At 45.8% G+C, this 26374-nt stretch overlaps 1 protein-coding gene and 1 pseudogene across 1 annotated transcript in view; one reads left to right on the top strand and one right to left on the bottom strand.

Annotated features, from left to right (window-relative positions):
- The window catches only part of LOC147088186 (Fc receptor-like protein 5), a 509517-nt gene that overhangs the window by 147208 nt on the left and 335935 nt on the right, over window positions 1-26374 (bottom strand). The gene's annotated exons all lie outside the window — the stretch shown is intronic.
- Window positions 4999-6034, top strand: LOC147088200 (uncharacterized; annotated as a pseudogene).

Genomic DNA, 26374 nt, shown 5'->3' with positions numbered 1-26374 from the left:
ATTATTCCCATAGTCCTGCATATTGCTCCCCTTCAAGTATTTATTCAATTCCCCTTTTAAAGCTAATTTATGTCCCTCTGTACCTCTCCCAGTCTGTCAATCTCTATTTTACTTTCTCTCCTTACCTCTTTTCTCTCTCTCTCTGTCTCTTGCTCATAGAATCATGGAATGGTACAGCACAGAATGAGACCATTCGATCCATCGTGTCCGTGCTGTCTCTTTGAAAGAGCTATTTAATTAGTTCTAATATTTTGCCAGTGCCCTGTAAATATTTCCCATTCAACTAATTATCCAATTGTATTTCGAAAGTTGCTTTTGAATCTTTTTCCACCACGTTCTCTGACAGAGCATTCCAGATCACAACAACTCACTGCATAAAGAAAATCCTCCATCTCTCCTCTCTTTCTTTTGCCAGTTACCTTAAATTTGTGTCCTCTGGTTACTGACGATTCTGCCACTAGAAATAGACTTACTTACTCTATCAAACAGATCATGATTTGGAAGATTGATATTAATTCTCCCCTTATGGAAAAGGACAAAGATAGACCAGGTGTAAAAGTTCTCAATTGGGAAAAGGCCAATTTTACTCAGCTGAGGAGTGATTTAGCAAAAGTGGACTGGAAGCAGCTGCTTGATGGGAAATGAGTGTCTTTGCAGTGGGAGGCATTCAAGGAGGATATAGCGAGGGTTCAGAGCAAATATGTTCCCAGAAAGAAAAGGGTGGGATTTTCAAATCTAGAGCCCCCTGGATGTCAAGATGCATACAGGATATGAGAAGGAACAAAAGGGAATCCTTTGTCAGACACAGAGAGCTCAATACTACAGAAAGCTTAGAGGACTTTTGAAAGTGCCTGATTGAAATTAAAAAGGCAATTAGGAAGGCAAAGAAAGGTCATAAAAAATGGCACGCAATATCAAGGAAAACCCAAAGATGTTTTATAAATACATTAAGAGCAAGAGGATAACTAAAGCAAGAGTATGGCATATTAGGGACCATAAAGCTAACATGTGTGTGAAGGCAGAAGACGTGGGTATAGATCTTAATAAACAATTTACATCTGTCTTCACAGCACTGGGGTAAGGCACACATTGTTGTTAAGGAGGTAGAGTGTAAAATATTAGAGGAGATACATAGTGAGAGAGGAACTATTAAGGAGTTTAGTATAATAGCAAAATACTGCAGATGCTGGAAATCTGAAATAACAACAGAAAATGCTGGAAATACTCAGCAGGCCAGGCAGCATCCGTGGAAAGAGAGACAGAGTTAACGTTTCATGTCTGGGACCATTCATCAGAACTGGAAAAAGCTGGAGATGTAACAGATATTAAGCAGGTGCAGAGACGCGGGGGGGGGCTGTTAGGAGGGGAGGAAGGAATTGTAAGAGGCAGGAAAGATAACATTATGCAAATCGGAATGGCAAATATCATACTGCATGAAAAATGGGGGCAGGGAGAATTAGCTGAAATTGTTGAACTCAATGTTGAGTCCGGCAGGATGCAAAGTGCCCAATCGAAAGATGAGGTGCTGTTCCTCGAGCTTACATTGAGGTTATTTGAAACAATGCAATAGGCCGAGGACAGAGAGATCAAAGTGGGAGTGAAGCGGTGAATTAATGTGACAGGCGACCGGAAGCTCAGGGTCAACCTTACGGACTGAACGGAGGTCATCCACAAAGCGGTCGCCCAATCTGCGTTTGGTCTCCCCAATGTAGAGGAGACCGCATCGGGAGCAGTGAATACAGTATACTACATTGCAGGAAGTACAAGTAAATCGCTGTTTCACCTGGAGGGGGTGTTTGAGGCCCTGGACAGTGGGAAGGGAGGAGGTAAAAGGGCATGTGTTGCATCTCCTGCGCTTGCACGGGAAGGTGCCAGGTGAAGGAGATGTGCTGTTGGGGTTGATTGATGTGTGGACCAGTGTGTTGCGGAGGGAGCGGTCCCTTCGGAATGCTGAAAGGGGAGGTGATGGGAAGATGTGTTTGGTGGTGGGTTCACGTTGGAGGTGGCAGAAATGGCGGAGGATGATCGGTTGAATGTAGAGGCTGGTGGGGTGAAAGTTGAGGACAAAGGGAACCCTATCGTGGTTCTGGGAGGGAGGTGAAGGGGTGAGAGCAGAAGTGCGGGAAGTTGAACGGGCACGGTCAAGGGCGGTGTCAACCACGGTAGAGGGGAATCCTCGGTTGAGGAAAAAGGAAGATATGTCAGAAGCACTAGTATGGAAGGTGGCATCGGCAGAACCGATGCGGTGGAGACGGAGAAACTGGAAGAATGGAATAGAGTCCTTACAGGAGGCAGGGTGGGAGGAAGTGTAGTCCAGGTAGCTGTGGGAGTCGGTGGGCTTGTAGTGGATGTTTGTTGAAAGCTGATCGCCAGAAATGGAGACAGAGAAGTCAAGGAAGGGAAGGGAAGAGTCAGAGATGGACCATGTGAAGGTGACAGAAGGGTGGAAATAGGAAGTAAAGTAAATGGACTTATCTAGTTCAGGGCGAGAGCAGGAAACGGCACCAATACAGTCACCGAAGTACCAGAAAAAGTGGTGAGGGTGGGGACCTGAGTAGGACTGGAGCAAAGAATGTTCCACATATCCCATGAACAGGCAGACATAGCTAGGGCCCAGCGGGTTCCCATAGCAACACCTTTAATTTGGAGGAAGTGAGTGAAGTCAAAGGAGAATTTCTTCAATGTGAGAACAAGTACAGCCAGGTGGAGGAAGGTGGTAGTTGATGGGGACTGGTTGGGCCTCTGTTCAAGGAAGAAACGGAGCGCCAGAAGGCCGTCCTGGTGGGGGATGGAGGTGCAGAGGGATTGGACGTCCATAGTGAAAAAGCGATAGTTGGGGCCAGGAAACTGGAAACTGCTAAAGTGACAGAGGGTGTCGGAAGAGTCCCAAATGTAGGTTGGAAGAGACTGGACAAGGGGAGAAAAAATAGAGTTGAGATAGGAAGAGATAAGTTCCATGGGGCAAGAACAGGCTGAAACGATGGGTCTACCAGCGCAGTCTGGTTTACGCATCATGGGAAGGAGGTACAAGTGGCCTGTGTGGGGTTGGGAGTCTATGAGATTAGCGGCCATGGAGGGAAGATCTCCACAGGAGATGAAGTCAGTGACACACTTGGAAACAATGGTTTGATGTTTGCTAGTGGGGTCATGGTCCAGGCGGAGGTAGGAGGAGGTGTTGGAGAGTTGCCGTTCAGCTTCCACATGGTAGAGCTCGGTTCGCTAAACAGCATTAGCATCATCCTTTTCAGCAGGTTTAATGATAATGTTAGGGTTGGATCGGAGAGAATGGAGTGAGGCAAGTTCAGAAGGAGTTAGGTAGGAGTGAGTGAGGGGAGCAGAGAAATGGAGACAGCCGATGTAACATCGGCAGTTAGCAATGAAAAGATCTAGAGAGGGTAAGTGGCCAAAGGGAGGGGTCCAAGTAGAACGAGAATTTAGAAAGCGGGAGAAAGGATCAGCCGTGGGGGGGAAGTCTCCTGGCCAGAGAAGTGGGCATGGAGAGGAAGGCGATGGAAGAAGAGCTCAGCATCGTACCGAGCTCGAAATTCATTCTGAAGGGGGCGTAAGGGAATGAAGGTCAGGCATTTGCTGAGGACTGATCGTTCGTGGTCGGAGAGGGGAAGGTTAGAGGGGATAGTGAAAACACGCCAGGGGGTGAGTTTGGAAGAGATGGGATCAGAGGAAAGTAACGGGGAAGAAAGTTTGGCGCGGGGGCTATGGTGTCCATGAGTTGATGAAGCTTGCGATCCTTGACATCAGAAAGGAAAAAAAATGTTTTTTGTTGAAGCGTCAGATGAGTCGAAGGATGAAATGGAACTGTGGACCAGACAGCATTGAAATAGAATGCATTGGTGCTGCTGAAGAGAGAATGATTTTTGCCATTAACATTTGCAACATTTTATCTGTCCTGCCTCTTACAAAAGTACAGAGTGTTCTTTCAATTCCTTCCTCCCCTCCTAAACCGCCCCCCCCCAATGTCTCTGCACCTGCTTAATATCTATTACATTTCCAGCTTTTTCCAGTTCTGATGAAGTGTCCCAGACCTGAAACGTTAACTCTGTTTCTCTCTCCACGGATGCTGCCTGGCCTGCTGAATATCTCTAGCATTTTCTGTTGTTATTTAAGGAGTTTAGTGTCATGCAATGCAGATAAAACTCAAGACCCGGATGAAGTTTTTTAAAAAGGGAGAAAGGGATTGACCAATTACAGGCCAGTCAGCCTTAGCTCGGTGGTGGAAACATTACTGGACGAATTCTGATGGCCAGTATAAATCGGCAGTTCGAAAGGCATGGATTAATCAAGGACAATCAGCATGGATTTGTTAATGGAAGGTCGTGTCTGACTGCATTTTTTGCAGAGGTAACGAGGAGTTTCATTATGGGTAATGCATTTAATGCAGTCCACATAGATATTAACAACGCCGTTGAAAATGTCCCACATGGCATGTGACTCAAAAAAGTAAAAGCCCATGGGATCCAAGGGCAAGTGGCAAGTTGGCGGTGGCAGTGGACTTGAGGGGAGCGAGGCAACGGCGGGGATATATAGAGTGGGAGAGGTGCAGGTAGGCCCCACAGCGGTGGCAGCGGCGGTCCTGAGTGGAGCGAGGCAGCGGCGGCGATTTAAAGAGTGGGAGTGGCGCAGGTATGCCCCACAGCGGTGGGGGCAGCGTACCTGAGTGGAGCAAGGCGGCGGCGGTGATATAAAGAGGCAAGGAGCAGGTAGGCTTACCAATCTCCGAGCTCAAAGGGACGGAGAGAGAGAAGTAAAAAGTAATCGAAGTGTGACGTCACCAGAAAGCAGGTAAGTGATTGGTTGGTGAGTATTTCTCTCTTCCTCATTTTTTCCAAAATTAAATCTTGTGGTTTCTAGTCTTTAGGGTGTCTGTAGTGTAGCAGGGACTGCTGGTAAACCAAGGCCCTTATGTATATCATTTAATTGTATTGTAATTGGTGGAATTGATTTGATTTAATTTAATTTGAATTCATTAAAGGGTACTCCATGGCAGGAGTGCTCGGCCACATGATATGCTCCTCCTGCACGATGTGGGAAATCTGGGACAGTTCCTGTGTCCCTGACGACCATGTGTGCAGGAAGTGTTTCCAGCTGCAGCTAATAACAGACCACATTGCAGCGCTAGAGCTGTGAGTGGATACATACTGGACCATTCACGATGATGAGGAGATCTTGGATAACATGTTTAGGGATTTGGTCACACCGCATGTAAAGGCAGCACCGGCAGTAAGGGAATGGGTGATCACCAGGCAGAGTTGTAGGTGCAGGCACATAGTGCAGGGGTCCCCTGTGGCTATCACCCTCTCAAACAGATATACCGCTTCGGATATTGGTGAGGGAGATCACTTATCAGAGGAAGGCAGCAGCAGCCAACTTGCTGGCACCGTGGGTTGTTTCTGCTGCACAGGACAGGAGGAAAAAGAGTGGCAGAGCTATAGTAAAAGGGAATTATATTGTAAGGGGAATAGATAGGCGTTTTTGCGGCCGCAAACGGGACTCCAGGATGGTATGTTGCCTCCCTGGTGCAAGGGGCAAGGAGATCTCAGAACGGTTGTAGAACATTTTGGAAGTGGAGGGTGAACAGCCAGTTGTCCTGATGCATATGGGTAACAAAGATATAGGTAAAAACCCGTATGAGGTCCTAAAAGCTGAATATAGGGAGCTAGGAGGTAAATTAAAAAATATCACCTCAAAGCGAGTGATCTCAGGATTGCTCCCAGTGCCCCGTGCTCGTACGAGTAGAAATAGAAGGCCATTTCAGATGAATACGTGGCTAGAGGAATGGTGCAAGGAGTAGGGATTCAAATTCCTGGGACATTGGAGCCGGTTCTGCGGGAGGTGGGACGATTACAGACCGGACGGTTTGCACCTGGGCAGAACCAGGACCGATGCCCTAGGGGGAGTGTTTGCTGCTGCTCTGGGGGAGGATGTAAACAAAATGGCAGGGGGTAGGGACCCTGAGCAGGGAGACAGAGGAAAGGGAAACGAGGATAGAAGCAAAAGAAAAGAAGTGGAAAAATAAAGGTGGCAGTCAGAGAAATCAAGGGTATAAATCAAACATGGACACAGTAAATAATAATTCTTAAATGTGTAAGATTGTTAAAAAACAAGCCTGAAGGCCTTGCGTCTTAATGCGAGGAGCATTCGTAATAAGGTGGTTGAATTAGCTGCACAAATAGAGGTAAACGGATATGATATGATTGGGATTACGGAAACAGGGTGATGAAGGCTGGGAACTCAACATCGAGGTGTATTCAATATTCAGGAAAGATAGGCAATAAGGAAAAGTAGGTGGGGTAGCATTGCTGGTTAAAGAGGGGATTAACACAATTGAAAGGAAGGATATTAGCTCTAATGATGTGGAATCTGTATGGGTAGAACTGAGAAATACCAAGCGGCGGAAAACGTTAGTGGGAGTTTTATACAGACCTCCAAACAGTATGCGGATGTTGGGGATGGCATTAAACGGGAAAGTAGTGACGTGTGCAATAAGGGCATAGCAGTTATCATGGGTGACTTTAATCTACATATAGATTGGGCTAACCAAATTAGTAATAATACTGTGGAGTAGGAATTCCTGGAGTGTATACGAGATGGTTTCCTGGACCAATAGGTCGAGGAACCAACTAGAGATCAGACCATCTTAGACTGGGCATTATATAATGAGAAAGGATTAATTAGCAATCTAGTTGTGCGAGGCCCCTTTGGTCGGAGCGATCATAATATGATATCATTCTTCATTAAGATGGAGAGTGAAGTAGGGTCCTGAATTTAAAAAAAGGAAACTACGATGGTCTGAGGTGCGAGTTGGGTAAGATTGATTGGGCAATGTTACTCAAAGGCTTGACGGTGGATAGGCAATGGCAAACATTCAAAGATTGCATGGATGAACTACAGAATTTGTTCAACCCTGTTTGGCATAAAAATAAATCAACCGTGGCTAACAAGGGAAATTAGGGATAGCATAATATCCAGGAGAGGACATAAAAATTGACCAGAAAAAGCAACATACCTGAGGAGTGGGTGCAGTTTAGGGTTCAGCAAAGGTGGACAAAGGGATTAATTAAGAGGGGGAAAATAGGGTATGAGAGTAAGCTTGCAAGCAACATAAAAACTGACTGTAAAAGCTTCTATAGATATGTGAAGAGAATAAGATTGGTGGAGTCAAGCGTAGGTCCCTTGCAGTCAGAATCAGGGGAATTTATAATGGTGAACAAAGAAATGGTAGGTCAATTAAATACATACTTTGGTTCTGCCTTCAAAAGGAGGACACAATTAACCTCCCAGAGAGGTCGGGGAACATAGCATTTAATGAGAGGGAGGAACTGAATTAAATCAGTATTTGTAGAGAAAAGGTGTTAGGGAAATTGACGGGATTGCAGGCCGAAAAATCCTACGGGCCTGATAATATACATCCTAGGGTACTTAGGGGAGTGGCACTAGAAATAGTAGATGCATTGTTGGCCATCTTCCAAAATCTATAATACTCTGGAACAGTTCCCATGGATTGGAGGATAGCTATTTTAACCCCACTATTTAGCAAAGATGTTAGAGAGAAAACGGAGAATTATAGCCTGATAAGCCTGACATCGGTAGTGTGGAAAATGCTAGAGTCCATTATAAAACATTTAATCGCAGAGCAATTGGAAAACAGTGACAGGATTGGACACAGTCAACATGGATTTACAAAAGGTAAATCCTGCTTGACTAATCTACTGGAATATTTTGAGGATGTAACTGGTAAAATAGATAAGGGAGAACCAGTGGATGTGGTGCATTTGGACTTTCAGAAGGCTTTCGATAATGTCCCGCATAAGAGATTAGCGTGTAAATTTAAAGCACATGGGATTGGGGTTAAAGTACTGTCTTTGATAGAGAACTGGTGGGCAGATACCAAGCAAAGAGTTGGAATAAACAGATCTTTTTCCGAGTGGCAGACAGTGACTAGTGGGGTTCTGCAGGGTTCGGTGCTTGGACCCCAGCTATTCACAATATAAATAAATGATCTAGACAAGGGAACTAGATGTTACATCTCCAGGCTTGCAGACGACACAAAGCTGGGTGGGCGTGTGTGCTGTGAGGAGGATGCAGAGAAACTCAAGTACGAATTGAACTGGTTGGGTGATTGGGCAGATCCATGGCAAATTCTATAAAATGTGAATAATTGCGAGGTTATCCGCTTCAGTGGCAAAAACAGGAAGACAGATTAGCAATATATTGGGAAAAGGGGAAGTGCAACGAAACCTGTGTGTCCTTGTGCACCAGTCGCTGAAGGTAAGCATCTAGGTGCAGCAGGCGGTTAAGAAGCCAAATGGTATGCTGGCCTTCGTAGCGAGTGGATTTTAGTACAGGATCAAGGAATTCTTGCTGCAGTTGCGCAGGGCCTTGGTGAGACCACACCCTGAGTATTGTGTGCAATTTTGGTCGCCTTATCTGAGGAAGGATGTTCTTGCCATGGAGAGAGTGCAGCGAAGATTCACCAGACTGATACCTGGAATGGCAGGAATGACGTATGAGGGGAGATTGGCTCGATTAGGCTTATACTCGCCAGAGTTTAGAAGAATGAGAGGGGAGCTCATTGAAACTTATAAAATTCTAACAGGACTAGACAGACTAGATGTAGATAGGATGTTCCCGGTGGCGGGGGAGCCCTGAACCAGGGGTCACAGTCTAAGGATAAGGGGTAAGCCATTTAGGACTGAGATGAGGAGGAATTTCTTCACCCAGAGAGTGGTGAACCTGTGGAATTCTCTTCCACACAAGGCAGTTGCGGCCAATTCATTAAATTTATTCAAGAGGAGTTGGATATATTTCTTGAGGCTAAAGTGATCAAGGGGTATGGGGAAAAGGCAGGGACAGGGTACTGAATTTGGATCATCAGCCATGATCTCATTAAATGGCAGAGCAGGCTCGAGGGGCCGAATGGCCTAATCCTGCTCCTGCCTTCTATGTTTCTTTGTTTCCATGTAACTGCATTGCAAGAAGCCCAGCTGGGAGTATTCTAGAATCAATGAATCCTAGAAAGTTACAACATGGAAGGAGGCCATTTCGGCCCATTATGTCTGCGCTGGCCAACAACGAGCTCTCCAGTCTAATCCCACCTCCCAGCTCTTGCTCCGTAGCCGTGCAGGTTAGAGCACCCCAAGTGCACATCCAGGTACATTTTAAATGTGCCAGGGTTCATACCTCTGCCACACTTTCATTTAGTGACTTCCAGACCCCCACAAACCTCTGTGTTAAGAGATTTCCCCTCAAATCCCCTCTAAACCGTCCCCCAATTACTTTAAATCTGTGCCCTTTGGTTTTCGACCTCTCTGCTAATGGAACTAGGTCCTTTCTATCTACTTTATCTATGCCCCTCATAATTTTATAGACCATAATAAAGTCTTCCCTCATCCTCCTCTGCTCCAAAAAAAATAGAGCCAGCCTATCCAGTCTTTCCTCATAGCTAAGATTTTCTACACCCGGCAACTTCCTTGTAAATCTCGTCTGTACCGTCTCTAGTGCAATCACATCTTTCCTGTAATGTGTTGACCAGAACTGCACGCAGTAGTCTAGCTGAGGCCTATCAATTATTTTATACAGTTGAAGCATAACCCCCCTGCTCTTGTATTCTTTGCCAAGGCTAATAAAGGCACGCTTTCTGTATGCCTTCTTAAAAACCTTATCGACTTGGCCTGCAACCTTCATGGATCTGTGGACATGTAATCTAAGGTCCCTTTGTTCATCTACACTACTCAGTGTCCTACCATTCGCTATTAATCTAGTAATGGGGAATCAACCAGAGCAGATAAGTGAAGGAAAATTAGGGAAACATCTGGGCAATAGCGACCATAATGTAATACGCTTTTAGATGATAATTGAGAAGGACATACGTATGACGAAAACCAGGTTCATTGATTGCAGAATAGCAGAACTTGACGAGCAGAGAATAGAACTTGGGAAAATGAAATGGGCAACAATATTGGCAATTAACGAAGTAGACAGACAATGGGAAACATTTAAAACAGTGTTCAACGGGGAGTAGGAACTATATATTCTGTGAAACGGAAAGAAAAAGCCAAACACTAATGAGACACCCTGGATGAAACAAGCCATAAGGGAACTATTGAGAATAAGGAAAGAAGCATTCATTAAGTTCATAGACAGCAGGGGAGTGCATGATAAGGGTGAATATGAAGAGATTAGGAGAGAATTTACAAAAAAATAGAAAAGCAAAGAGGAACTATGAACTTAAATTATCAAGAAGCATTCATTAAGTTGATAGACAGCAGGGGAGTGCACGATAAGGGTGAATATGAAGAGATTAGGAGAGAATTTACAAAAAATCGATAAGCAAAGAGAAACTATGAACTTAAATTATCAAGAATATAAACCAAAATAGTAAAATATTTTGCAGGCAGATCAATAAAAAAGGAAGGCTCGGATGGGAATAGGGCTATAAAGCGATAGACAGGATGATGCCACAGGTAATGATAGAGAGATGGCAGAAACACTAAATAGTTATTTTGCTTCAGTATTTACCAAGGAGATAGAACATTACATTTGATGATGAGATTAGTAATGAGGTAAGTGCATTTAAAATAAAAGAGGGGATATATAATAAATAAACTAATCAAATTCAAAGAGGATAAAATCCCTGATCTGGATGGATAATTGTTTAAAATAGTTATTTCATGTAATTTAGTTTATTTAAAAATGTGACTTTTTAAAAATGTATTTTAAGCTTTAGTGCTGTTTTGGGGCCGTATTAATCATAACTTTTGACAGGTCTTCCTGTCAATCTTATGAATGGAGCAGTCCCTGCTCCCATTGGATCCCCGTGGCCCACGTGATCCCAGGGGATGCTTCAAACTAACTGCGCCCCTGGGATATGCAAGCACTGCGCGCCGGCAGCTGGAGTAGGTCCAGGATCAGAATTACACGGGGGCCCACATCTCAACGGCCGACGCGCTAGGTAAGTGCAGGTCGGGGGCTTACACCCGCGGGAAACCCCCGACCCGAATTTCTGGGCCAATGGATATTCTAACCAGGAGCAGGAATCCGAATGGGATTTCCCCCTCCCTAACACAGGGGCACAGAAGCGAATTGCACCGCTCCAAATGCTGACTGCTCCCGGGACACGACGGCTACCTGAGAGGTTCTGGTCCTTTGTGTCCCTGGCACCTCTGGCAATGCATTTGCCTGCTGGGCGAAAGGTAAATCTATCGGTTAATCTCTCCTTGATCAAACATCTGATACTTTGCTGTTGTATATATCCCCATTTGATTTCTTGATTCCACAATACATTCCCGCTTATTCTTACAATGAACCCTGTATTCAGCTCCACTGGTAATAGATTTAGATTATGTTATTGAATGGAGCTAGTGAGTTGCAGATTTCACCCCGAATTCCATCAAACTGCTGCTTTTGCTCCGAGAATGATGAATAATTTCCCTGTATATTTCCCTTCCTCACAGTGAACTTAATGAATATTGTGATCCTGTCTCGGGGAAAGTGCGGTCTCTCCAAATGTGTCACTCGCTACCTGGTGGCCATGGCAACGGCGGATCTACTGGTCGTTATCCTCGATCTGATATTGCGGCACATTCCGATTGTTTATTGGGTACAATTTAGTTTCTTGCGGTCCATCCCCGTGTGTAATATTCACGCCGTCATGATTTATGCAGCGACAGACTCTTCTGCCTGGTTCACCGTCACTTTCACCTTGGATCGATTTGTGGCCATTTGTTGCCAGAAGCTGAAAACTAAATATTGCAGCGAGAAAACAGCGGTTGTGGTTCTGGGAACAGTGACTGTGCTGAGCTGTTTAAAGAACATCACCTGATATTTTATGTTCACCGCTTATTATTGGCTTATGAACGTCCCCTGGTTCTGTGATGTAAAATTTGATGTTCAGGTGTCACTATTCTGGACATCAATCGAGCTCCTTCATTATATTCTCACCCCGTTTGTCCCATTTGTTGTGATTCTGTTGCTCAATGCTGTCACCGTCAGACACATTTTAGTGGCCAGCAGAGCCCGCAGGAGACTCCGGGGTCCCAGCAGTGGAAAGAGTCCCAGAGACCCAGAGATGGAGAGCCGCAGGAAATCCATCATTTTACTGCTTGTTATCTCGGGCAATTTCATCCTGTTATGGGCAGTGTTTATGGTGTATTCTATATGGAACCGGATGCTGTATTTCGGGGATGTGTATGCAATTCCACCTTCTTATTTACGGGAAATGGGATTCATGCTGCAGCTGCTGAGTTGTTGCACAAACACGGGGATTTATGGCGTGACCCAGACTAAGTTCAGAGAGCAGATGAAGAAAATGGTGAAATATCCCTTTACACTGATTGTAAAATTCATTAAAGAATGAGATGAATCATAGAATCATAACTGCACAGAGGGAGGCCATTTGGCTCATCGATTCCATGCCGGCTCTCTGTGGAGCAATCCAGTCAGTCCCATTCCCCCGCTCTATTCCCGTAACCATGCAAGTTTATTTCCCTCAAGTGACTATGCAGTCTCCCCTTGAAAACATTGGGTGTCTCCGCTTCCAACACATACGTCGGCAGCGAGTTCTAGCTCCTCACCACTCGCTGTGCAATAACACATTCCCTCACGTCACCCCGTATCTCTTGTCCAATACCTTAAATCTGTGTTCCCTAGTCCTTGTACCATCAACTGGTGGGAACAGCCTTTCCCCACCCAGCCTATCCAAACCCGTCATATTCTTGTGCACCTCTATCAAATCACCCTCAGCATCCTTTGCTGTAATGAAAACAAATCCAGCTTCTCCAACCTGACCTTATAGCTAAGATCCCCGATCCCAGGAACCATTCTGGTAAATTTCCTATGCACCTACTCATGGGCCTTCACATCCTTCCCAAAGTGAAGTGACCAGAATTGGACGCAATACTCCTGTTGTGGCCTAACCAGCGCTTTATAAAGGTGCAGCATAACTTCTCTACTTTTTTCTCAATACCTCTATTTATGAAGCACAAGCTCCCAAATGCTTTGCTAACCATTCACTCAATATGTCCAAACACCTTCAGGGAGCTGTGCACATTAACTCTCAGGTCCATCTCTCCCTGCACACACTTCAATACTGTGCCATTAAGTGTTTATTGCCTCTCCTTGTTCCTTCTGCTAAAATGCATCACCTCACACTTCTCTGTATTAAATTCCATCTGTCTCTTGTCTGCCCATTCTGCTTGACTTTCTATGCCATGTTGCAGTTGATTGCTATCATCCTCGCTTTGATGTCATCAGCAAATTTAGGAATTCTACTCTGTATTCCAATATCTAGGTCATTTATGTATATCAAAAAGCAATGGCCTCAGCAATGACCCTTGGGGAAAACCACTGTCTACCATCCTCAGTCTCAAAAAAAGCCATTTACCACAATTCGCTGATTTCTGTCCTTAAGATAAATCCTTACAAAGCTGTCACTGACCCATTCAACCATGAACCTCAATTTTGTTAACCAGCATTCACATCCAAGCCGCCCACGGGGCATGAGATCGGCGAAATTACACGCGCACTCACACACTGTTTACGCTGGGCTCACTTGGCCTGACATTGTGGTGAACCGCTCTCCCTGGGCCACCCGTGGGGTCGGTGATCGGGGACATTCACACGCTCATACTCACACTGTCTAAACTGGGCTCCCTGGGCCTGATATTGTGGTGAGCCGCTCTCCCCAGGCCACGGGACCAGTGATCGGGACATAAACACATTCACCCACACACTGTCTACACTGGGCTCCCTGGGCCTGATATTGTGGTGAGCCGCTCTCCCATGGGCCGCCCGCAGGGCCGGTGATCGGGGACATTAACACACTGACTCACACACTGTCTACACTGGCCTCCCTGGGTCTGACACTGGGGTGTGCCACTCTCCCTCAGGCCGTGGGGCCGGTGATCGGGGACATTTACACACCCAATTACACACTCTCTACACTGGGCGACCTGAGCCTTATATTGTGGTGAGCCTCTCTGCCCCAGGCCGCCCGCCGGGCCGGTGTTCGGGGACATTCACGTGCTCGCTCACAAACTGTCTACACTGGGATCCCTTTGAGGGACGCGGCCATCTGTCAGGCCCTTCTGGAAAGGAACCAGTGTCCTAAACAAAAATGGCCGCCCCTAACGAGCCACCGGAAGCAGCACAACTCCCGTGCGCATTAAGTTGGTGGCCGCCCTGCCTAGACAAAGATGATGGCGCTGCTCACTGAACAAAGCAGCGGGACCCGCCATCCACCCCGCTGCAAGATGGTGGCACCGGCGCACCGCTGCAAGATGGCGGCACCGGCACACCGCAAAATGATGACTGCTCTGGGACCCCGCAGAAAGATGGCTGCCCCTGGACCCCGCATGAAATGGTGGCTCGATGGCCCTGCACAAGAATGTCGAATTTCACTCCGGGCCTTTTTCTGGCGGCGACAGCCGAGCAGCAGTAGGGCAGCATCAAATGGAGGCCGGATACGGTGATGGTACTGCGAGGGGTTGCAGCCCGGCCTGGCCCGAGCGACAGGAGCCCGAGCAGCCTGGAGGATGCCTGGCATCATTTCAAAAGTTTACAAATCTTTATAACCCTTTATAAATCATGATGACGATTAATAAATCATTAAGAGGCATTTTTAAACAATTATGAAAATTAATAAGTATTTTTAAGAATTCATTCTTGGGATGTGAGTGAGGCTGACAAGGCCAGTATTTATTGCCCAGCATAATTGCCCTTGAGATGGTGGTGGTGAGCCACCTGAGACTAACGAGTGTCTTGCTGGGCCTTTTCAGAGGGCAGTGAAGAAGCAACCACATTGTCGAGAGTTATATTTCGGCCAGACCGGGTAAGGACGGCAGATTTCATTCTCTAAAGCACATCAGTGAACCAGATGGGCTTTTACGACATTCCGGTACTTTCATGGTCACGATTACTGATATTAGCTCTTTGTTCGAGGTTTGTTGAATTAATTGAATTTAAATTCTCCAGCTGGTGGGATTTATGAACTTTGGATCATTCATCCGTTGTACTAGTCCAGCAATATAACCACTGTGCTACATAACCATTCAAATATATCACTGTTCCTTCATCGACACTGTCTCAAACGCCTGAAATTCCTTCTGAAAGTGTATTGTGGGAGCATCTTCACAACACGGACCACAGCAGCTCAAGATGAAGGCCCACCATTGTCTTATGGGTAAATAGGGATGTGCAGGTAATACCGGCCTTGACAGCCTCACCCATATCCTGAGAACAAATAGATAGAAATAATAAAATAGGAATAACATCAATGATTCTGTAATTCATGGATTTAATCCAGGATCAGAGTGGGGCATCAAACTCTGTAAACAAATTGTCAACACAACTTGGTCCACTAATTCTATGGTTCTATGATTGATACCACTCACACTTTCCCAATTTGCCTATCCTTACAAAATATGGTTGATAATCTATCACATATTACCAAAATTGAAGCCAATGGGATAACAGTGGCAATGACAACAGTGACTGATGTGGGGAGTAACAGACCAGAGTGAGGCATATATCTGAGTGTAACAGTGAGGGTTGTGGAGTATATTAAAGTGTTACAGTGAGGGCTGTGGGGTATATCAGAGTGTTACACTGAGGGGTGTGCGGTATAGCAAAGTGTTACAGTGAGGATTGTGGTTTGTATCAGAGTCTTACAGTGAGGGGTGTGGAGTATATTAGTGTGTTACCGTGAAGGTTGTGGGTTATATCAGAGTGTTACAGTGAGGGGTGTGGAGTATATCAGAGTATTACAGTGAGGGTTGTGGGGTATACCAGAGTGTTACAGTTAGGGGTGTGGATCATATCAGAGTGTTACAGTTGAGGGGTGTGAGGTATAGCAGACTGTAACAGTGAGGGTTGTGGGGTATATCTGAGTGTTACATTGAGGGCTGTGGGGTATATCAGAATGTTAAGTGATGTGTGTGGTGTATATCGTTGTGTTGCAGTGAGAGGTTTGGTATATGCAAGGGAGCATTATAGTGAGGGGTATAGCAGAGTGTTACAGCGAGGCATGTGGAATATATCAAAGTGTTGCCGTGAAGGGTGTGGGGTATGTCGGTGTGTTACAGTGAGGGAAGTGTGGTGTATAGCAGAGTGCTATAGAGAGGGGAGTGGGTTTACATCAGAGTGTTAAATGCAGGGGTGTGTGGTATATCATACTGTTATTGTGACGAGTGTGGGTTAGATAAGAGTGCTATAGAGAGGGGTGTGAGCTATATCAGGGTGTTACAGTTATGGACGTCGGGTATATCAGAGTGTTACAGTGAGGGTTGTGGGCTATAACAATGCGTTACATTGAGGGGTGTGGGGTATATCAGAGTGTTGCAGTGAGGGGTGTGGGCAATACCAGAGTGTTACACTGAGGGATCTGAGTTTTATCAGAGTGTTAGTGTGAGGGGTGTGGGGTATATCAGAGTGATACAGTGAGAGATGTGCTGCATATCAGCGTGTTACAGTGAGGTGTGTGGGCAGTAAGAGAGTGTTACAAGGGTGTGGGTTATATCAGTGCGTTGCAGTGAGATATGTGGGTTTTATCACAGTGCTACAGAGAGTGGCGTGGGGTATATCATTGTGTTAAGGGGGTATGGGATAACTCAGAATGTTACAGTGAGGGATGTGGGCTGCAAGAGTGTGTTGCAAGGTTATGGGGTATATCAGCGTGCTACAGTGCAGTGTGTGGATTATATCAGAGTGTTAAACTGAGGAGTGTGGGGTTATCAGAGTGTTAGCGTGAGAGATGTGGTGTATATCAGTGTTACATTGAAAGCTGAGGGTTTATCAGAGAGTTACAGTGAGGGTTGTCGTTATATCAGTGATACAGTGATGAGTGCAGGGTATATTAGCGTGTTACAGTCAGATGTGTGTGGTATATCAGTGTGTTACGAGGTTGTGGTCTATCAGAGTGTTACAGTGTGGGGTGTGTTGTATATCAGAGAGTTACATGTGTGTGGCGTATAGCAGAGTCTTACAGTAAAAATGTTGTGTATATCATCGTGTATCAGAGTGTTACACAGAGTTGTGATCTTTTAAATCGGTGTGTTAGAGTGAGGGGCTTGGGCTATATCAAAATGTTGCAGAGAGGGCTGTGGGGAACCTATGATTTTCACAGGGGTGTGTGGTACGTCAGAGTGCTACAATGAGGGTATTGGCGTATCGCAGATTGTTACATTGATGGGTTTGGGTTATATCAGATAGCGTTACAGTGAGGGATGTGGGGTATATCAGAGTATTACATTGAGGCGTGTGGGGTACATCAGAGTACTACAGTGAGATATATTGTTTATATCATGGTATATCAGAGTGTTGCACTGAGCTGTGATGTCTAAAATCAGAGTGTTACAGCGAGGGGTTCGGGCTATATCAGTGTGCTAAAGTAAGGGTTGTGGGGTATATTAGAGTGTTTCATTGAGGGGTGTGGGATATATTAGAGTCTTACAGTGAGGGGAGTGAGGTTCATCAGTGCGTTACGGGGGTGTGGTATATCAGAGTGTTCCGGGGGTGTATGGCATATTAGAGTGCTGCAGTGAGGCTTTTGGCATAGTTCATATTGCTACTTTGATTGCTGTGGGTTATATCAGAGTTTTACAGTGAGGGATGTGGTGTATATCAACGTGTTACAGTGAGGGCCGTGGGGTATATCAGAGTGTTACAGTGAGGTGATTGGTGTATATCGTTGTATTGCAGTGAGAGGTTTGGGATATTCAAGGGAGGATTATAGTGAGGGGTATATCAGAGTGTTACAACGAGGGGTGTGGAATATATGAGAGTGTTACCGTGCGATTTGTGGTGTATATCAGTGTGTTACAGAGAGGGATGTGTAGGGTATACCTGAGTGCTATAGAGAGGGGAGTGGGTTTACACTGGAGTGTTAAAGTGAGTGGTGTAGGATATATAGTACTGTTACATTGACGGGTGTAGATTATATCAGAGGGCTACAGATAGAGGTGTGCGCTATATCAGAATGTTCCATTTATGGATGTGGGGCATATCAGAGTTTTACAGTTATGGATGTGGGGTATATCAGAGTTTTTCGGTGAAGGGTTTGGATTATATCAGTTTGTAGAGTGAGTGGTGTTAGGGATACTAGAGTGTTTGTCTGAGGGGTGTGTGGTATATCAGAGTATTACAATGAGGGGTATAGGGTATCCCAGAGCGTTACACTGAGGGGTGTGAGCGATATCAGAGTGTTAGTGTGAGGGGTGTGGGGTATATCAGAGCATTGCAGTGAGATATGTGGGTTATGTATCAGTGTTAGAGTGAGTGGTGTGGTGTATATCAGAATCTTACAGTGAGATGTGTGCGGCATATCAGAGTGTTACGAGGGTATGTGGTATATGAGAGTGTTACAGTGAGGGGTGTGGGGTATATGAGAGTGTTACAGTGAGCGCTGTGGGCAGAAAGAGTGTGTTACAAGGGTGTGGGATATATCAGCGTGCTACAGTGAGGTGTGTCGGTTATATCAGACTGTTACACTGAGGGGTGTGGATTTATCAGAGTGCTAGTGTGAGGAGTGTAGGGTTATCAGAGTGATACAGTGAGAGATGTGGGTTATATCAGAGTGTTACAGTGATGGCAAGGGTTATATCAGAGAGTTACAGTGAGGGGTGTGGGCTATATCAGAGTGTTACAGTGAGGAGGTGAGGAGTGTGGGGTATATCAGAGAGTTACAGTGAGGAGTGTGGGGTATATCAGAGCTTTACAGTGAGGTGTGTGGGGTATATCAGTGTTACAGTAAAGGTTGTGGGTTATATCAGAGTGTTACAGTGAGGGGTTTGGGCTATATCAGGGTGCTCCAGTGAGGAGTGTGGGTATATCAGAGTGTTACAGTGAGGAGTGTGGGGTATATCAGAGTTTTACAGTGAGGAGTGTGGGGTATATCAGTGTTACAGTGAAGGCTGTGGGTTATATCAGAGTGTTACAGTGAGGGGTTTGGGCTATTTCAGAGTGTTATAATCAGAGGTGTGCGGTATATCAATGTGTTACGTGGTTGTGGGCTATTTCAGTATGTTACAGTGTGGGGTGTGGTGTAAATTGGAGAGTTACGTGTATGCGGCGTATATTAGAGTATTACAGTGAGATATGTTGGTTATATCATTATGTATCAGAGTGTTACAATGAGGTGTGATGTATTAAATCAGAGTTTTAAAGTGAGGCGTTTGGGCTATATTAAAGTGTTACACTGGGAGCTGTGGGGGATATTGAAATGTTTCATTGAGAGGGCGAGATATATTAGAGTGTTACAATCAGGTGAGTGGGGTGTATCAGAGTTTTATGGTGGTTTGTGTATATCAGTGTGTTACGTGTACGTGGTATATCAGAGTGTTACTGGTGTGTGTGATGTATCAGAATGTTACGGGTGGTGTGATATATCAGAGTGCTACAGTGAGGGTATTGGCATATCTCAGATTGCTAATTTGATGGGGATGGGCTATATCAGATAGCTTTACAGTGAGTGCCGTGGGGTATATCAGAGGGTTACAGTGAGGGCTGTGGTGTATATCAGATTATTACAGTGAGGGGTGTGGAATATATCAGAGAGTTACAGTGAGTGGTGTGGGTTATATCAGATATTGTTACAGTGAGGGCTGTGGGGTATTTCAGAGTGTTATTGTGAGGCGCGTGGGGTATAACAGAGTGCTTCAGTGAGGGGTGTGGGTTATACCAGAGTGTTACTGTGAGGGCTGTGGCGTATATCAGAGTGTTATAATGAGGGGTGTGAGCTATATCAGAGTGTTATGGTGACGGGTGTGGGCTACATCAGAGTGTTACTCTGAGGGGTGTGGGTTATATCAGAGTGTTACACAGAGGTGTGATGTTTTAAATCAGAGTGTTGGAGTGAGGGGTGTGGACTCTATCAGACTGTTACAGTGATGGCTGTGGGGTATATCTTTACAGTGAGAGGTGTGGGCTATATCAGAGTGTTACAGTGAGGGGTGTGGGTTATACCAGTGTGTTACACTGAGGTGTGATATTTTAAATCAGTGTTTTAGTGTGAGGGCTGTGGGGTATATCAGCGTGTTACATTGAGAGATGTGGGCTATATCTGAGTTACAGTGAGGGGTGTGCGGTATATTGAGGTGTTACAGTGAGGCGTGTGGGTATTTCAGGGTGTTACAGTGAGGGGTATGGGGTATATCAGAGTGTTACAGAGAGGGGTTTGAGCTATATCAGGGTGTTACAGTGAGGAGCGTGGGGTATATCAGAGTGTTACAGTGAGGAGTGTGGGGTATAGCAGAGTTTTACAGTGAGGAGTGTGGGGTGTATCAGTGTTACAGTGAAGGCTGTGGATTATATCAGAGTGTTACAGTGAGGGGTTTGGGCAATATCAGAGTGTTATAGTCAGAGGTGTGCGGTATATCAATGTGTTACGGGGTTGTGGGCTATTTCAGTATGTTACAGTGTGGGGTGTGGTGTATATCGGAGAGTTACATGTATGCGGTGTATATTAGAGTATTACAGTGAGATATGTTGGTTATATCATTATGTATCAGAGTGTTACAATGAGGTGTGATGTTTTAAATCAGAGTTTTAAAGTGAGGCGTTTGGGCTATATTAAAGTGTTACACTGAGAGCTGTGGGGGATATTGAAATGTTTCATTGAGAGGGTGAGATATATTAGAGTGTTACAATGAGGTGAGTGGGGTGTATCAGAGTTTATGGCGGTTTGTGTATATCAGTGTGTTACGTGTACGTGTTATATCGTAGTGTTACTGGTGTGTGTGATGTATCAGAATGTTACGGGTGGATGATATATCAGAGTGCTACAGTGAGGGTATTGGCATATCTCAGATTGCTAATTTGATGGGGATGGGCTATATCAGATAGCTTTACAGTGAGTGCTGTGGGGTATATCAGAGGGTTACAGTGAGGGCTGTGGTGTATATCAGATTATCACAGTGAGGGGTGTGGAATATATCAGAGAGTTACAGTGAGTGGTGTGGGTTATATCAGATATTGTTACAGTGAGGAATGTGGAGTATAGCAGAGCGTTACAGTGAGGGCTGTGGGGTATTTCAGAGTGTTACAGTGAGGCGCGTGGGGCATAACAGAGTGCTACAGTATTTTACTGTGCTCATAGAGATGATGAGTACTCAAAGAAACAAAGTAAAGAGGTAGAAAAGCTAAGAGCACAAAACAATGAGTCAAAAGAAAATCATAGGCAGGAGATAGTGGACTTAAGGAAGCAGCAAGAGCTGGAGCTGGAAGACCAATAGAGAAATCAGGTTCAGGAAGTGGGAGATTTGAAAAAGCGAATTACTGACTTAGAGAGCCAGACCTCTCAAGCTGCAATCGTTCTGCAACAGAAGAGCGTGTGTGCAGTCCAGGCAGTCAGCTCCATGCGTGAACTCGAAGAAACCAGACAGGCGTTACAATCTTGTGAGATAGAGAGGGAGAATCTTACACATGATCTACAAGATGCCAGAGGCACCTTGAGGGAAGCTCACCAGCGCCCTTATAGAGAGATGGATCACACTCAGTGTAGGTTAAAAATATACGAACTAGAGGTAAAGCTGGGAAAACGGGAGGCTGTTGTGGCTGCTGTTACTGCCAGGTCGTATGCTTCAGCTGTGGGAGCAACAGGAGGAGGAGAAATGATAGACCGGGATGCACTCGAATGCAAGACATATCAGCACGGCCGACACGATGGTTGGGGAGACCCCGGGTTTTACTCCATCCATGAGGAGAGGCAGTCGGTCCCTGGGAGTGTCATAGTTAGAACCCAGGCCTATAGTGGCAAGGGGGTGGAAACTGACTCCGAGAAGCGCTCCGTTCCCCTCAATGCTGTCGAAGTAAAATCTTGTGTTCATCAGTTAGGCCCCATAACACGATCCGAGTGCCCCATCGACGTTAAAGTTCGATGGACTGCTTGGAGGCGGGGACACAGCGAATTAGAAGACGCCGATTTGAAACGCGTCCTCCTCGCTTCCACCAACCACAAGATACGGCAAAATCTTCCGTTCCTGGTTTTTAATATTGGCACTACCTCGACAGTAGTCATGGATCCATTCAGGAACAGTTAGGCATTAACAGCAAGGCTATGACTAAGCAATTTTATCAAACAACACAGAGATCAGTAGAATCACCCACTGTATAGAGTGATTGGCTCTACACGGTTTATGGGGAACCCAAAAGGTTGCTCCTGACTCCGATGAAGAAGGGAAGTACCAGGTAGCCTTCAAGAAACAATTCTTGAATGGCTTACAATGCTCATTGAGGCACGCGCTAGCACACACGCTCTCACCTGTGACTGAGTGGCCTGAACTACTCCAGAGCCCCAATCGGGCATGGACTTTTGCAAGGGAGGATGTAAAAAAAAACCTGTTAGTGTAGTTTAAAAAACTCAATGTGGAAGATAAACCTGTTAGTGTGGTAGAAGAGCCAGTTATGCCCACTGCACCCCCCCTACCCACGTTGAAGAAGGAAATTGTTACAATTGTGGGAGACCTGGGCACTATTCTAAATTTTTTAAGAAACCCCGAAATCAGGGCCAAAGGTACCCTCTCTTTCAAGGAACTCTACCCCCACCACCACCAATAACATCCGCTGATCCCCTGGAGACCAAGGTAGATCAATTGCCCGGAGAAATGAGTAAAGCAACAGCCATTCTGAACACCCAACTAGTTACAAGAGCTAATCGGGTGGCGGCCATCTCGGATCCGGCTAGAGACCAGCCACAGTGATCCCAGGCATTCGCCCAATGAAGGGCACCGCCCCCCTCTTTGTCTGAAGTGGGGTTCCGATGTGATGCTTAACTGGAGACCAGAAATGTTGGTTGTTCTACGGGGGGCCGACAACAAATGATGCTTATTGACACCGATTCATCCGTTACCATCATGCATTCCCCACACCCTGAACGCCATGCTGCGGCGGGCAAGGGCTGCTTGACGTTACAAGGCTTTGATGGGAGGTCAACCTCTGCTTTTAAGGGAGAAATGATAACTATTTGTAAAAAACGAGATTGATTTGAATGTTGATGATTCTGCCTTGATGACACCTCCTGATGGAAGGGGCATATTGGGAAGTAATGTTTTGGAAACTTAGGGGGCAATTATTGATTGCAACCAGAGGTGTATTTGGATCGGGACAGGAGGTAGTGAATTGGTCGAAATATCGGATGCCCACTCCGTATTTGCGATTAAGTGGACTTGCTTGCACGAGGCACTAGGTCACACAGATGAGCGAGTCAAAGTATTAATTCAAAAGCACTCACCCACATTCTCCACCAGTAAGCATGACTGCGGCCGAATGGAGTGTGAGGAGACGATTAATGGCCCGCCCCACTCCTTTGTTAAACAATAACCAATTCCCAAAGAAAGTCATCCCTATATTATAGACATCATTGACTCCCTCTTATCACAGGGCATTCTGAGAACAGGCACTTTCACGACTTATCCAGCAGCTTGGCCAGTTCGGAACCCAGATGATAGCTGGCGGCTCACTATTGATTACCAAAGTCTTAACAAGGTTAAGCCCAAGAGCACCCCTATCGTTAAGGATGCGCCGACCTTATTATCAGAACTCCCAAAACACTCTAAATATTACTCCACCCTAGACATTGCGAATGGCTTTTGGAGTATTCCTGTCAGAACAGAGGATCAATATAAATGTGCTTTCATCTTGGAGGACCAGAGTTACACGTGGACGTGCCTACACCTAGGCTTGCACAACGCCCCGACCATTTTCCATACCAGAATGGTACGGATCCTGAAAGCTTTTTCTAAGCCGCAGTGTCTGCTTCAGTATGTCGACGGCTTGCTACTGGTTACTAGTACAATCGAGGAATACTTTGAACTGTTCGATGAATTTTAACACCGTTAAGCAGTGCAGGCTTGAAAATTAACGCTCGAAAAGCTCAGCTTGTTCAGGAACAGGTCACCTATTTGGGAGTGACAATCTCACCACAGGGTCTAAGTACTGACGAGCACAAGATAGAGGTCATTCAACGACTCCCGCTTCCTGTATCCAGGACAGCGCTCCAATCGATTTTGGGACTAGTGGGATACCAGCGTAGTTTTATTCCTGGATTTGTAGAACTTGCAAAGCCCCTCTATGAACTGCTAAAAGGAAAATAGGATCAAATTTCCACCTTGTGGGTGTCAGATCACACCTCTGCAGTTAAGAAAGTAAAACAAGGTGTTATGCAGGCTACCTGGTTGATATCAGCCTACACGAAATAGCCTTTCCATTTCGAGTTCGCATCCTTCGACCATAGTCTGACTGCGGTGATAAGTCAAGAATGACTGGACAGGTTACAACCGCTCTGTATGCCTCACGGCTTTTTCACAGGGCGAACGGACTTAGCCAGCGTGTGAGCGCCACCTACTGGCGACGCTCTCGTCCAGTCAACACTATACCGACAATATGGGCTTACAGAGGACCATCTTGCATTCCACTCACACCCCACTGAACCTCCTTATCAAACCAGGCAATTGTTTGATCTCATCCCAACGCATCAGCAAATGGACTTCAGAACTATTACAAGGCGATATTGATATAACATCCAAATTGACTACTCTTTTACCACTGATGCTTGCGTACGAGGGACAGCCTCACAAGTGTCCACTGCCTTTAATAGACCTTGAGTACGATCCTGTTTTGCAATCACCAATAGAAGGAGCCTCTGAAGTATACGTGGATGGCTCCTCCTACCACATAGAGCTCACCTCATACCGGATGTGCTGTGGTCCTACCTGAGAAGACTCTCAAGTTTAAAAGTAACAAACACTGAAGCCAATATGAAGAGATTTTGGTCCTTCTCATCGCCGATCAAGAAAGTTCTGGCTACCCGACAAACATTTGGTCTGACATTGCCTATGCCATCAATGCAATGCTGTCCCTTCCCCTCTACCAAAAGAATTCCTACTTCTCGTCAGATGGTAAACCCCTAACCCATGGGCCATGATTAACTCTCATATTGCAGGCCTTAAAGTCACGACAAATGCCTTGTCACATTGGTAAGCTTAATGCCCACAAGAGAGTCGAGTCCACTCGCACCCTGGGAAGTAATGCGGCAGATGTAGCTGCTAATGAAGCAACCCTGACCGGTGATCCCCTCCCTCTAAACTTGAGGAGGTCATCGCAGTTGCTGCATTTAGCAAAGCTCTCGATTTGGCTTCCATTCAAACAGAGTATAGCCCCTATCAGATGGTCATCAATTGGCATGACCAAGGTAAACCCTTACTGGCACCCACCGCATCGGCCCCCAAGATCCTTCTTATGACAAATGGTTCGCAACCATTATTATGTATCAAAATGCCCCAGATAACTACCCGGTTGTCTGCATTCCCCCACACCTGGCAGAAGAACTCTTGTTCCTAATCCACTCCCACCCTGTACGAGGTCATTACTCGGCAGAAGTCACTTTCACATTGATTGCCACCACAGCCTGGTGGCCTAATATGAAGGAAACTATAACGATATATTTTACCCGATGTATACCTTGTTTGCAGCAGAACCGCTCCTATTGTTCCAACTGTACCCTCCTTCGAAGTCAACCAGGCCCTGATGAGCCCTGGACTCATGTTTAAATTGATTTTGTTGGTCCCATCCCACCATCGCAGGGCAATTTTGAATATGCCCTCGTTGTTATCGATCAGTTCACTAAATGGATTGAGACCTTCCCCTCCTATTCCAACACTGCGCTTACCAAGGACAGATTGTTATTGAGAGAGGTATTCTGTAGGTGGGGACTGCCACTTCAAGTTGACAGTGATCAGGACACGCACTTCACTGGTAAAGTCTTTTCCAAATTACAGGAAATTATGGGAATTTAACATAAGCTACATATAGCTCACCATCCCCAATCATCCGGGATAGTGGAAAGAGGGAATGGCACACTGAAATCCATGTTGGGAAAATTGTGTACAGAACACCCCACTCAATGGGTCAATATGTTGCCCATGTGTTTAATGGCAATTCTGTCCAAGCCACATAGGACCACGGGGATATCACCTTACCAGGCATTGGCTGGGAGGTTGATGATGACTCCACGTCATCTAACTTTGACGGGCACTACCCCACACATGCAACAACCATGTAACCACTCGTAGTTGGAGCGCAGAGTAGACCATGGGCCAGAAATTCGGGCCCCCACGGGTGAGTACGCGCTGGGTCTCTCCGGTAAGGCCAACGGAAGTGCTGGTGTTATGCATGCACTGCGCATGTGCTGGAAACCGGAACTTCGGTTCCCTTGAAGGAAGGGGTTCGGAGGTCAATTGCGTGCGCCGGATTGGCAGCGTGTAGACCTGCAACTTCAGATTTTTTTGCAGCTTTCTCCACGCGGGTATGTCCCTAGCAGCTGTGCATGGAAAAAGCAGGCGCCCACGGGAAGCCTCCGACCCGAATT

Source organism: Somniosus microcephalus, unplaced genomic scaffold (assembly GCF_052327205.1).
Source record: "Somniosus microcephalus isolate GS21.2 unplaced genomic scaffold, FLI_Smic_1.0 unresolved_chr5, whole genome shotgun sequence".
In the NCBI taxonomy this organism is placed as follows: domain Eukaryota; kingdom Metazoa; phylum Chordata; class Chondrichthyes; order Squaliformes; family Somniosidae; genus Somniosus; species Somniosus microcephalus.
The sequence above is the reverse complement of the archived record's forward strand: the minus strand, read 5'-3'. Positions and strand labels throughout refer to the sequence as shown.